The following is an 8,153-nucleotide window of genomic DNA, read 5'->3' on the forward strand; positions in this document are numbered from 1 at the left end:
CGTCCAAGTTTATAATCTCTTCTGGATAAGGATAAACCCAGGGAGCTTTCCCATTATTTCAGGGTGTCCCAACATCTTCTTTTATGTGTGCAGTGTAAGTACTGCCATGTGTTCTGGCCCTTAGTACCCCAGACCAGCTGGGGAGGTACCACTGTTTCAACTTCAGTATTTCTTTATGGTGGTGAGAGATGAAGCTGGCAGAGATGAACTTCACCCTTCTCCTTAATGATGGTGCATACTCAGAAAACGCTGGGAGCCAATTGAAAGTCCAACTGTCAGCATTATTAATGGGCAGGCTAACTAACCCCCAAAGTATAGGACTCCCTGGGAAACCTGGAATGGAGAAAGTGGCTTGGGCTTGAGGACAAAGCTGCTGCTTCTCTAATTGCACGTCCTGAACCTGCCTGTCCACCTTGACTGTAGCTCACCTGAGGACGGGGCAGTGTCTGGGGCAGGCACAGTACCCAGCGCTCTGCTGTGAACAGTTTACAGACCCACTAGATGTTGACTGAATCACAACTCGTTTCAGTTTAGCAGCCTTAACATCTGCTCTGCTCTAGAATTTGATGGAAGCGATGAATTGAATTTAGAGCTGATTTCCTTTAAAAATATTTATAGGAACTCTGAAATTTCCTAATTATCGGAAAATGTTATTTTTACTGGTTTTGCATTTTGGGTATTAAATATTTCATTTTGAGATAATTGTAGATTCACATCCGAGTGTAAGAAATAATACAGACAGATCTTGTAGCTCTCCCCAGTCCCCACAGCAGTAGGATATTGACATTGATACCATACGGATACAGGACATTTCCATCACTGTAAAGATCCCTCATGTTGCCCTTTTATTGCCACATCCATTTCCTTTATACCCACACCTTTTGCTTAATCCCTGGCAACAACTCTTCTCCATCTCTGTAATTTTGTCAATTCAAGATTATTAAATAATTTGCAAGGAGTAGGTAAATAAATTCCAGAGATCTAGTGCATGGTATATAGATTATAGACAACAACAATATTGAATTATAATCATCAAACTTCCTTAGAGACTAGATCTTAATTATTATCAGCACAAAATAAATGATACTGTGTGACATGATAGAGGTGCTAACTGTTGCTACAGTGGCAATCATTCTACAATATATAAAAGTATCAAATGAACATGTTGTACACCTTAGATTTACTCAATATTATATGTCAAATATTATATGCCACTCAGCAGTGGCCACAGGACTGGAAAAGGTCAGTTTTTGTTCCAATCCCAAAGAAAGGCAATGCCAAAGAATGCTCAAACTACCGCACAATTGCACTCATCTCACATGCTAGCAAAGTAATGCTCAAAATTCTCCAAGCCAGGCTTCAGCAATATGTGAACCGTGAACTTCCAGATGTTCAAGCTGGTTTTAGAAAAGGCAGAGGAACCAGAGATCAAATTGCCAATATCCGCTGGATCATCGAAAAAGCAAGAGAGTTCCAGAAAAACATCTATTTCTGCTTTATTGACTATGCCAAAGCCTTTGACTGTGTGGACCACAATAAACTGTGGAAAATTCTGAAAGAGATGGGAATACCAGACCATCTGACCTGACTCTTGAGAAACCTGTATGCAGGTCAGGAAGCAACAGTTAGAACTGGACATGGAACAACAGACTGTTTCCAAATAGGAAAAGGAGTCCGTCAAGGCTGTATATTGTCACCCTGCTTATTTAACTTCTATGCAGAGTACATCATGAGAAACGCTGGGCTGGAAGAAACACAAGCTGGAATCAAGATTGCCAGGAGAAATATCAATAACCTCAGATATGCGGATGACACCACCCTTATGGCAGAAAGTGAAGAAGAATTAAAGAGCCTCTTGATGAAGGTGAAGGAGGAGAGTGAAAAAGTTGGCTTAAAGCTCAACGTTCAGAAAACTAAGATCATGGCATCTGGTCCCATCACTCCATGGGAAATAGATGGGGAAACAGTGGAAACAGTGTCAGACTTTACTTTTTTGGGCTCCAGAATCACTGCTGATGGTGACTGCAGCCATGAAATTAAAAGATGCTTACTCCTTGGAAGGAAGGTTATGGCCAACCTAGATAGCATGTTTAAAAGCTTTACTTTGCCAACAAAAGTCCGTCTAGTCAAGGCTATGGTTTTTCCAGTGGTCATGTATGGATGTGAGAGTTGGACGGTGAAGAAAGCTGAGCACCGCAGAATTGATGCTTTTGAACTGTGGTGTTGGAAAAGACTCTTGAGAGTCCCTTGGACTGCAAGGAGATCCAATCAATCCATCCTAAAAGAGATCAGTCCTGGGTGTTCATTGGAAGGTTTGATGTTGAAGCTGAAGCTCCAATACTTTGGCCACCTCATGCGAAGGGTTGACTCATTGGAAAAGACCCTAATGCTGGGTAGGATTGGGGGCGGGAGGAGAAGGGGACGACAGAGGATGAGATGGTTGGATGGCATCACCGACTCGATGAACATGGATTTGGGTAGACTCCGGGAGTTGGTGATGGACAGAGAGGCCTGGCGTGCTGCAATTCATGGGGTCGCAGAGAGTTGGACACGACTGAGCGACTGAACTGAACTGAACTGATATGTCAAATATATTTCATTTATGAGTACAAAAGAGAATGTTATATAAAATGAAATGATGTATTATATAACCTTTTGGGATTGCCCTTTTTCTAACAGCATAATTCTCTGAAGATTCATCCAGGTTGTTGTGTATATTAATAGTCAGCTCATCGTTATTGTGGAAGAGTATTCCATGGAGCAGATGAACCACAGTTTAGTCACATATTGAAGGACATGCAGGTTGTTTCCAGTTTTGGACTAATTACAGAGATGCTATAAACGTTAGTGTACATGTCTTTGTGTGAACATAAGCTTTTATTTCTCTAGGATAAACAGAGGGAAATTGTTGGGTTGTTTGGTAATTGCATGTTTAGTTTTTAAAGAAACTACTGAGCCATTTTTCAGAGTGGCTGTACCATTTTACATTCCCACTAGTATTGTATGAGTGATCCTCACTGCCCATTGTTGGTATCATTATTTTTGATTTAGCCCTTTTGATAGGTGTGCAGTGATATTTCAGTGTGTTTTTAATTTGCATTTCCTTAATGGCGAATAATGTTGACCCTCTCCTTATATGTCTATCTGCCAACTATACACCCCTTTCAGTGAAATGTCTCTTTGTGTCTTTTGCTCATTTTTTAGTGGGGTTTATGCAACCCACTCCAATACCCTTGCCTGGAAAATCCCATGGACGGAGGAGCCTGGCAGGCCATGGTCCATGGGGTCGCAGAGAGTCAGACACGACTTAAGTGACTGAGCACATGCTTTTTCAAATGAGTTCTTTATATATTCTAGATGCTATTTTTTTCAGATATATGATTTAAGAATATTTCCTCCTAATCTATAACTTGTCTTTTCATTCTCTTCACAGGGTCTTTGACAGAGTAAAAGTTTTTAATTGTGATCAAGTCCAGTTTGTCAGTTTCTCAGATCTAGAAAGATCTTGCTTTTGGTGTTAACTCTGTGTGCTTTTTTTTTTGCTTAGCCCAAGACTGTGAAGACTTTTTTCCTATATTTTCTTCTAAAAGTTTTATAGTTTTACATTTTATGATTAACTTGAGACTCATTTTTTAATTAATTTCTTTATAAGGTAGGACACTTAGGTCAAGGCTTTTTTGAGTTTTGTTTGTTTCTTGTTTTTGTTTTTTTTAACTTGTGAATGTCCAATTGCTCCTGCACAATTTGTAAAAAGGCTGTTTTCCCCCAATTGCATTGTTTTCACACATCTGTCAAAAATTGGTTTAGCATGTTTGTATGGGTCTATTACTGGGTTCTGTCTTCTGTTCCATTGATTTATGTGTCTATTTTTCTGCTGACCCTAAATAGTTTTGATTACTGTAAGTATAATATAAGTTGTGAAGACAGAGGGACTAATTCCTCCTCTTTATTCTTCTCTTTTAAAAGTTGTTTTAGCTATTGTAGTTCTTTTGCTTTTCTATGTAAATTTAGAATAATCTTGTTTACATCTATGAAGAAAATCTTCCTGGAATTTTGATAGTAATTTCATTAACACTATCATTAATGCTAACGCTCAACATGGTGTGTCTCTCCATTTATTTTAGGTCTTTAATTTCTTTCATGAGCTTTTTGTAATTTGTAACATGCAAGTTCTATACATACAATTTTAGATTTACATCTGTATTAGCTTGCTAATAGGGCTGTTATAACAAAGTACCAGAAACTGATGGCTTAAACAAACAAAAAAATTTTCTCACAGTTCTAGGGGCTAGAAATCTGAAATCAAGATATTAACTGGAAATCTGAAAAATAAAACAAATGAGTGAATATGACAAAAGGAAACAGATTCACAGCTATAGGGAACAAACCAGTGGTTTCCAAAGGGGAGAGGGACGAGCAGAGGGGTTAAGGGGTACAAACTACTGTGTATAAAACAAATAAGCTACAAGGATGCATTGTACAACACGGGGACTGTAATACAGACAATATTTTATAAGGCTTATAGATGGCCTGTTTGATTCCTAGGTCGGTAAGTTCCCCTGGAGCAGGGATAGGCTACCCATTCTACTATACTTGGGCTTCCCTGGTGGCTCAGATGGTAAAGAATCCGCATGCAATGCAGGAGACCTGGGTTCGATCCCTGGGTTGGCAAGATCCCCTGAAGAAGGAAATGGCAACCCACTCCAGTATTCTTGCCAGGAGAATCCCCATGGACAGAGGAGCCTGGCGGGCTACAGTCCATGGGGTCACAAAGAGTGGGACATGACTGAGTGACTAAGCACTTAGGAATATGCTCTCTTAAAACTGTGAATCACTATGCTGCTCCCTTGTATTCTACATATAGTATTCTACATTAACTGTACCTCAATTTAAAAAAAATTAACTAAGTAAATAACCAAACAAAAACAAAACAAAAGATACTAGTTTAGATGTTAGAATTGTTTCCTTCTGAGGGCTGAGAGGGAAGGATCTGTTCCAGGCCTCTCTGCTTGGCTTGCAGACAGCTGTCTTCTCCCTGTGATCTCTTCGCATCATCTTTCCTTTCTGTGTGTCTATCTCTGTGACCAAGTTTCCCCCTTTTATAAAGATGCTAGTCATACTGGATTAGGGCCCACTCTAATGACCTCACTTTAACTCGATTACCTCTGTAAAGACCCATCTCCAAATAAGGCCCCATTCTGAGGGACTGAGGGTTTGGACTCCAACAAATCTTTTTTAAGGGGACACAGTTCAACCCATAGCATCACCTGTCTCCTAAGTGAGATACCAGGTTGACGGTTCTTTATCTTCTTTCTTTCCCTCTGGACTCCATGGCTTCTGTTGAGAAACCCACTGTCACTCAAATTGTTCTCTCTAAATAGATAAGATGTTGTTTCTCTGTCACGGCTTTCAAGATATTTTCTATGCTTTTAGTTTTCATAAATTTGACTGTGATGTGTCTTAGAATGGATTTCTTCAGGTTTATCCTGTTTGGGATTTGTTCAGCTTATTGAATCTGCAGGTTTTTATTGTTTTCTAAATTTTGGCAGCTTCCAGGAGTTACCCTTTAAGTGCTTTTTCAGCCCTGCCCTCTTTCTCTTCTTCTTCCAGGAATCTGATGATACAAATGGTACATCTTCTGTTATAGCCCCACAGATTCCTGAAGCTCTGTTTATTTGTTTTTCTAGTCCATTTTCTCTCTGTTGTTCAGATTGAGTAACATCTCTTATTCTATCTTTAAATTCATGGATTCTTTCCTCCCTGTTCTCCATTCTGCTCTTGAGCCCGCTTGTAGCATTTTAAATTTATAGTTATTGCCTTTTTCAGTTCTAAAATTTCCAATTGGTTCTTCATCATGTTTTCTGTTTCTTTGCTGAATGGTTTTGTTTCTTCACTGAAACATTCTACATTTGCATTGGTCCTGGGTGTATTCATAATTGCTCATTGGAGGCATTTTTATGATAGCTGCTTTAAAACCTTTATCAATAAAGATTATTTATCAAATAATTCTAACACTTTTGTCATCTTGGTGTTGACAACTATTCATTGTCTTTTTTTGCTCAGTTTGAAATCTTTTCTATTTCTTCGTGTGATGAATGATTTTCTTTTGAAAACTAGACGTTTTTGACATTTCTGCATCTAATTTAAACTCTCCGTTTTCACTGTGTCTGTGACTCTGCTCAGGAAAGGAAGCAAGGGAGGCTGCCTCATTTCCGCCAGGTCGAGGTAGAAATCTAAGTTCCCCACTGGCTTTCCACTGATACCCATGAGGGAGGGCTCCTCTATACTGCTGGGGAGAGTTGGGAATTCTGACTTCGCCACTAAGCATCTGCCAATACCTCTCTAGCTGGTAGAAGTTCAGTTCAGTTCAGTCGCTCCATCGTGTCTGACTCTCTGCGACCCCATGAACTGCAGCACACCAGGCCTCCCTGTCCATCACCAACTCCCGGAGTCCACCCAAACCCATGTCCATCGAGTCGGTGATGCCATCCAGCTACCTCATCCTCTGTCGTCCCCTTCTTCTCCTGACCTCAATCTTTCCCAGCATCAGGGTCTTTTCCAATGAGTCAGCTCTTCGCATCAGGTGACCAAAGTATTGGAGTTTCAGCTTCAACGCCAATCCTTCCAATGAACACCCACGACTGATCTCCTTTAGGATGGACTGGTTGGATCTCCTTGCAGTCCAAGGGACTCTCAAGAGTCTTCTCCAACACCACAGTTCAAAAGCATCAATTCTTCGGCGCTCAGCTTTCTTCATCGTCTGACTCTCACATCCATACATGACCACTGGAAAAACCATAGCCTTGACTAGACAGACCTTTGTTGGCAAAGTAACGTCTCTGCTTTTTAATATGCTGTCTAGGTTGGTCATAACTTTCCTTCCAAGGAGTAAGCGTCTTTTAATTTCATGGCTGCAGTCGTCATCTGCAGTGATTTTGGAGCCCAGAAAAATAAAGTCAGCCACTGTTTCCACTGATTCCCCATCTATTTCCCATGAAGTGATGGGACCAGATGCCATGATCTTAGTTTTCTGAATGTTGAGCTTTAAGCCAACTTTTTTGCTCTCCTCTTTCACTTTCATCAAGAGGCTCTTTAGTTCTTCTTCACTTTCTGCCATGAAGGTGGTGTCATCTGCATATCTGAGGTTATTGATATTTCTCCCAGCAATCTTGATTCCAGCTTGTGCTTCCTCCAGCCCAGCGTTTCTCATGATGTACTCTGCATATAAGTTAAATAAGTAAGGTGACACTATACAGCCTTGACGTACACTCCTTTTCCTATTTGGAACCAGTCTGTTGTTCCATGTCCAGTTCTAACTGTTGCTTCCTGACCTGCATACAGGTTTCTCAAGAGTCAGGTCAGGTGGTCTGGTATTCCCATCTCTTTCAGAATTTTCCACAGTTTATTGTGGTCCACACAGTCAAAGGCTTTGGCATAGTCAATAAAGCAGAAATAAATGTTTTTCTGGAACTCTCTTGCTTTTTTTGATGATCCAGTGGATGTTGGCAATTTGATCTCTGGTTCCTCTGCCTTTTCTAAAACCAGCTTGAACATCTGGAAGTTCACAGTTCATGTATTGCTGAAGTCTGGCTTGGAGAATTTTAAGCATTACTTTACTAGCGTGTGAGATGAGTGCAATTGTGTAGTAGTTTGAGCATTCTTTGGCATTGCTTTTCTTTGGGATTGGAGTGAAAACTGACCTTCTCCAGTCCTGTGGCCACTGCTGAGTTTTCCAAATTTGCTGGCATATTGAGTGCAGTGCTTTCACAGCATCATCTTTCAGGATCTGAAATAGCTCAACTGGAATTCCATCACCTCCACTAGCTTTGTTCATAGTGATGCTTTCTAAGGCCCACTTGACTTCACATTCCAGGATGTCTGGCTCTAGGTGAGGGATCACACCATCATGATTATCTGTCTGGGTTGTGAAGATCTTTTTTGTACAGTTCTTCTGTGTATTCTTGCCACCTCTTCTTAATATCTTCTGCTTCTGTTAGGTCCCGACCATTTCTGTCCTTTATTGAGCCCATCTTTGCATAAAATGTTCCCTTGGTATCTCTAATTTTCTTGAAGAGATCTCTAGTCTTTCCCATTGTATTGTTTTCCTCTATTTCTTTGCATTGATGGCTGAGGAAGGCTTTCTTAGCTCTCCT

The sequence above is a fragment of the Giraffa tippelskirchi genome, chromosome 8 (genome assembly GCF_054371585.1).
Source record: "Giraffa tippelskirchi isolate mGirTip1 chromosome 8, T2T-mGirTip1v1.2.pri, whole genome shotgun sequence".
NCBI classification, from domain to species: domain Eukaryota; kingdom Metazoa; phylum Chordata; class Mammalia; order Artiodactyla; family Giraffidae; genus Giraffa; species Giraffa tippelskirchi.